Source organism: Dysidea avara, chromosome 8 (assembly GCF_963678975.1).
Source record: "Dysidea avara chromosome 8, odDysAvar1.4, whole genome shotgun sequence".
NCBI classification, from domain to species: Eukaryota; Metazoa; Porifera; class Demospongiae; order Dictyoceratida; family Dysideidae; genus Dysidea; species Dysidea avara.
Window position 1 is genome coordinate 33952432 of NC_089279.1, and position 6278 is coordinate 33958709.

At 39.0% G+C, this 6278-nt stretch overlaps 1 long non-coding RNA gene across 1 annotated transcript; it reads left to right on the top strand.

Annotated features, from left to right (window-relative positions):
* The first annotated feature begins 325 nt into the window (after window positions 1-325).
* LOC136263416 (uncharacterized) lies at window positions 326-1334 on the top strand. The gene is made up of 3 exons (XR_010704633.1): window positions 326-550; window positions 709-793; window positions 987-1334. It is a non-coding gene; the product is annotated as an uncharacterized lncRNA (long non-coding RNA).
* Window positions 1335-6278: the final 4944 nt, after the last annotated feature.

The following is a 6278-nucleotide window of genomic DNA, read 5'->3' on the forward strand; positions in this document are numbered from 1 at the left end:
GATCTGCTACTGATTTCTTAAACAAATTATAATTATAATTCTTTTTATACTTAATTAACTACTTAACTACTTAACTTAACTACATACTATATTGCACGTATACTCTTTCAGAGTCCTGCAATTATAATAATAATAATAATAATGCATAGTGATATAAACACTAAGCCAGTAGAGGTATAGCATTGTAGCTAAATATAAACATAAGATTTTGATATAATTATCCATATACCGCATTCTGATTGGTTACAACATAGCAACCATATTAAATAATTTGCATCCATTGGCAAATGGAGCCAATTTTTTCAGGCATAGCTATATATTTTTTTCATTAAATATTTTATTCCATTGTTGCTACATATAATCTATTGTTTACCTTTAATTTGTTAGTACACTATATAGCTTCCACTTAAAAATGGATATTTATGCCTGGTGGCACTAAAGGTGTGTTGAGCAGACAATTTTAATCATATTAGCTCTAGAAGTATGCAATATAATGATTGCTCAGACAGAGGAAGACCTGGAGAATGCTGATACAATAACATTGAGGGAGGTAGCAAAGAGATTATAACTGTAGAGAAAGTAATGTTTTTAGTTTGCAAATTAATGTAAATCTGCATGGCTGTAGCTTATAGCAATATTAGACATGCTATACTCTAAGACTGATGTGCATAGTAATTAATTGTGCAATAATTTTTTTTAAAACTGTAGTTCGCTGAATCTTTGCTATTGAATGAGGCATGTGCATTGCCTACTGAGATGAAGTAGGAAAACATAACATGGCAGAGATTTTATGGTGAGTTTATGAGTTCTAATGTATAGTTCAGTAATGAATGTATATTAAGTAGCATTGTTTAATTGTTAAGTGCGTTGTATAGCTACTCGCTACTTACTGTCATACTTGTGGATGGGAAGTCAATGTGTTTAGCTACTCTTATCTGAATGTACTCTCTAAAGTTAACAACATCCACATTAATTTTGTGCTGTAGGTCCAGTGTGATGAATATACTATTTACAGTATGTATAAACAAGAAAAGTACGTAAACAAAAAATTGGATCCTCAAAAGAAGAAGAGTGCAAATAATGCAAATATAGTGAGGAGCCATGTTGCACAACTGATGACACTTATAATTACGAAGTTCATTTTTCCAGTTATTAGCTTTGCATAAGCAGTATATGTATAATTCAGTTAGAACTTACTAGCTACCATGCATGTTGTAATTGCTCTCCTTGCTTATTTACCCAATTCTGTTGTAAATTGTCAGTTATCCACACTTATAATTGAGTATATAAGACCATCTGCATACTTCTGATAGCTATAAAGTAGCATACATACACAGTACCATTTATGTAAAGTTCTGCAGACAAAGTGAGATCATGTACATAAGATTTAGGTACATTAGTATAGGACTATACTGGGAAATACATGAGAAATGCATGGGCATGGCAAGGATAGAATGCATGTGTGTGCTGATAAATAAATTTATAGTTACAGCTCAGTAGTAAGCAAATTATTGTGTTGCGTTCTAAGTTTGCTCAGCTAGAAATGCTTGTAAAGACAGCCTATTGTAACTAGGTGATGGCAAGGCTAGAAGACACTGCATAATACGCATATGGTACGTACCATACGCGTATGCATGTCTATACCGTACGCGTATGGTACGGAAAATCGTAGGTGGGGACTATTCTACGGAACGGAACGGAACGGAATGATGGACTAAACTACGGAACGGAACGCTTTCCCAAATTGAAGCTTGCAACTTACCATTGCTGAAACTGCCCTTACGAGTTATCAGTGGCACCTCCAGTGGGTGATTAAACATAAGATAAAAAGAATTAAAGGATCGATTGTGGGTTCTTGTTGGTTGTCATTAGTAATGAAGTATTAATTGTGGGATGAGCTGTATCAGTGATGTTCATCCTTGGTTCATCTACAGATATACCAAGAAGGGCACTTTATGTGAGCTGGTTTGCTCATTTTGACTTTAGAAAACAGTCTGGGCCGGCTTTTCAAGTCATATGTTAGTGTACAAATAAAGCAAGCAGGAAGACACTGGTAACAGGAAAGAGCCAGCTGAATTAAAACTTGAAGAATTTTGTGCAGTGTGAGAGGAGCAAATATTTTGGCAGGTCGCAAAGGGGCTATATTCTGTGAACATCACTGAATTGTATGCGTGGAGTTATTAACAGCCGGTGCAGTGGACTAATGCTGTATTCAATAGTGAACTGATTTTTTCTGTTGCACAAATTCAAGGATGTGTCTGACTGCTAGCCTTGAATCAGCCAAAACTCCAAGATCAACCAAATCTCAATTATAAGCCTAGCTATGCATGTGAAACCATGCCCATAGCCACCAGGCAAATGTGATTTGGACCAAGATGTGTGTGTAATTTCAATGTATCTAGTCAGACCGGAAATGGAACACTCACATTAATTACATACCACCTAAGAATCCTAGGATTTCTTAAGTGTAACATTTCACATGCTTCACTTCAAACAAAACAGGTTAAATTTGTTCATTTATTTTCAAGTGATTCCCAGTCCAGCTGCATGGTCCATGAAATTACAGTGGGATCTTACAGTGTGGGCTGCTCTGTGTTGGATCTACTCTAGAGTTGAGATTTCAAGGTAGACTGCCAATGTACCGACACTGTTGTAGCATATTTAAGTGGAGGACAAATGAATACAGTAATGATAGATTATTTAAGTATACAAATTTTTCATAATGAAATTGATATCCCATTTTGATTTGTATACCTCCACTTTGCAACATATTCAAGAACAAGAAGTTACCACCCTTTTAGTCTCCAACCGCTGTCATTAAATAACCAAGATCTCACCAGTCCTTGTTTTTTTCCATCTACAATTTTGCTTTGGAACAATAATGATCTAAAGGCTCTAATTCATATTTAGTATTTAAATCTGTAATTCACCTTGTTGTGGTTTTACTAATTTTATTCTTCATTTCCTTTGAAGTTGTACAGTATAGGTAAACAAAGATAAATTTTCTCTCCCATCTTATTCTAGTACTGAGAAAAATTTAATTATTTGTATACAGGCTCAAAATTGAGAAAATATAAAGCAAGTGAATTAATATTATACAGTCAGTTGCTTTTTGTGAATCAGAGACCTTACAATTACTTTAATTATGATGCAATGTAATTATGATGTAATTTTGGACTATAAAAACAGACTTTTTGATTGTAATTGTGCTGCTGTTTGCTGCTGTGAATTAAGATTGTTCTCTGCCTATGTGTGTTAAAAACTGCGCTTTAGAGACTATCCTACCAGGAGAACCTTTTACATTTTGGATATTTAATGTCTCCAACTGTAACAAAAATTCAATGAATCCATGCATACATCTCATCGCTGGTTGTCTGAACATTCTATACCTCACTCAATCAACCATATATTCTGTTTATTAGACTGAATAAAGTCATGATCACCTAGACTTTTCCTGTCACCAGTAACTTTCTAGTTAATTTCTCTGTGGATATTACGCTCTGAAACTGAAGAAATTGAGTGGTCTTCTAAACTATTTATCTTGTCAAGATCACCAGAAGCAACTGACATCCAATCAGCTACTGTATTGTAGTAACAAAACTTGCCTTGGTCATGCAATGAATGAATTGAAGAGACCTGCTTGATATATCAGGTAATAGAACAATGCACTGCATGAAACAGCTATTAATATTTTATTATTATCCTATTCCATTTCCTGGAAGTTCCACTCATGAATGCAACTTCAGCAATGATAGCGGCTAGACAAGCTGTAAGTTTTGATTCAGAAAGCATTCCATTCTGTAAAATAGACCCAATCCTGGATTCAACTCACTACTCAGGCTAAGATATCTGACATTATGTAGTCCACTATTCTGTTAATGAATCATTGATGTTCACACAATATAGCCTCCTTGAGGTATCTGAATGTTTGCTCTTCACACACTGCACAAAATTCCTTTAGATTCTGTTTAGCTTGACAGAGTTGATTCAGCTTGTCACCATACTTGTTTCCATTGTAGTGTAGCTACATACTGCCCGATTTATGCCTATTAGAAAGGCTGAGCCCCAGACTGTACATTCTAAAGTCGAAGTAAGCAAAAACAACTCACATATTAGCAAAAACAAGTCATGCATTAAGTTCCCTACTTGATACATCCGAAGATAAACAGCAAGAACCCACAATCGATCTTTATCTTTCTTGGGGTACGTTTGTTTAGCAGCTGGAAGTGCCACCGATGACTTGTACAGCAATGGTAAGCTGCAAGCTTCAATTTGAGAAAGCATTCCGTTCCGTAGTTTAGTCCATCATTCCGTTCCGTTCCGTTCCGTTCCGTAGAATAGACCCCATATGGTACAAAAATTTTTTTTATTTTATTTTTTTTTTTATTTTTTACCCGGGCTTGATGGACTGCCCTTGCCTACCACCCCCAGCACATAAATGGCCTGTGCTGGACAAACCGGGACTTTCTTAGTCCACGGCAAACTGAGACTCTGCCCGAATCAGCTCCACAATTGGGGGAGTCTTAACATAGTGACCGATGGATGAGCGGGCTCCGCGGATGCATTGTATGGAGGACCGCAAGAGAGAAAAAGATAGACAGCACCTTAACCACCCCATGACAACAGAGTAATCATCGCCCCACTTGTTTGAAAGTTGATGAGCCAAGCGTTGATAAAAAAACAGAAGCCTCATGAGCCAGACCACCAGAGGCAGACATTACCAGGGGGGTAAAAGAGGCATGCTCCTCCTCACGAATTCTCTGAGCATACGCACGTTTCTTAATGTTCTCGTGCCTCCGATAACAGGAGGCCAGTGATGAGGACGCATTAGAAGCAGCCAGAGGGTTGAACACCCGCACATCCACAAAACATCTTTCACTTCTTCCACCCCAAAAACCATTCATGGCGATGTCAAGACGGGCACCATCTTGGATATTGGCAGAAGCAGGGTAGTCCTGCTGTGAAACCGGCTGGAGCTCTGGTTCAACAGCTACCTGAGAGCATACTTCAGTCAACAGGGTAGCAGTTAGATCTCTGATCTCATTGTGTCGGATAGAAGGTAAGCCATCCTTGGGACAGGATAAAGCATGCTCCACTGAAAAGGAAGTCCCACATGCACAGTGAGCAGGAGTCCGCTGAGGAGACCACCCATAACGTAGTGCCACGGCATCGTGAAACGCGGACTTATGCAGTGCAAAGCCATGTTCCTGTAGGGGCCGGGTGGTAAGCCAGTTGGAGGCCCCTTTGGCTGAGGCTAGATCTAAAGCGCGTTGAGAGGAGGGATCTAAGTGGGTACGCAAACTGGAAGATCTATCCGAATAGTTGGAAGATTTGGAATTGCGGATTGCGGACTTGCGAGATAGCTGTTCTGTTTTAACAATAGCCGAATTGATACCCCGGTCCAGAATGAATTGTGAAAGAGGCTCAGCAATGAGACACGAGGCTGAATACTCCTCAGCTGCAATAAGAGTTGGGTTTATAATACCCAAACCACCATATCGAGGTGGAAGGGCAAATAATTTACGGATTGTGTCATTTGGTGGAGAGCAACCCATCAAAGTAGGGATAAGTACCAGCCGGATGTTGTCCTCAAGGGGTTGTAAAGCCTCTGATATGTTTGGAGTAGTGCGACAAAGGTAGAGCCAATGGCTTGACAAGCCATGAGTGAGAGCGGAATAAGCAGCATGCGGCTGAACTTGTGCGAACTTGGCAAGCCGTGTAATCTCTGCTGACCAACCAACAACCTTGTCCCTCACAAATTCCTGGACATAAGCGTTTGAACCAATGGCAGCCCCAAGGTAGGGACGGCCCGCAGAAGTAATTTGAACATCAGTATCTGAGAACAGAGTAGTAGCAATTGAATGGAACCTTTCCTTAGAAACTAACCAAGTTTTAGGAGCATTCACAAAATAGCCAAAAGCAGGTCCCTTAATACAGAGCTGGTTCCACCAGATGAGCAAGTCCTGTATACTGCCACAAGCACAAGCATCATCAGCATACCAGACCTGGTCCACTGTCCCATGAAGTTGATTGATTAAAGGCACTGTAGCAAGGGCATACATAGGCATAGCTAGTGGGTCTCCCTGTGTAGTACCCTCCTCTGATAAAATAACCTCCCCAGAAGTAATTTGGTACAAAATACGCATTAATATGGTACAAAATACGCATAATTATGGTATAGAACATACCCACTACCAATCGAGCAGATTCAAATGGCTATTTAGACGAGCGAACTACTGCTCAATTGTGTTTGAAAGTGTTACTAGCTGGTACACTAA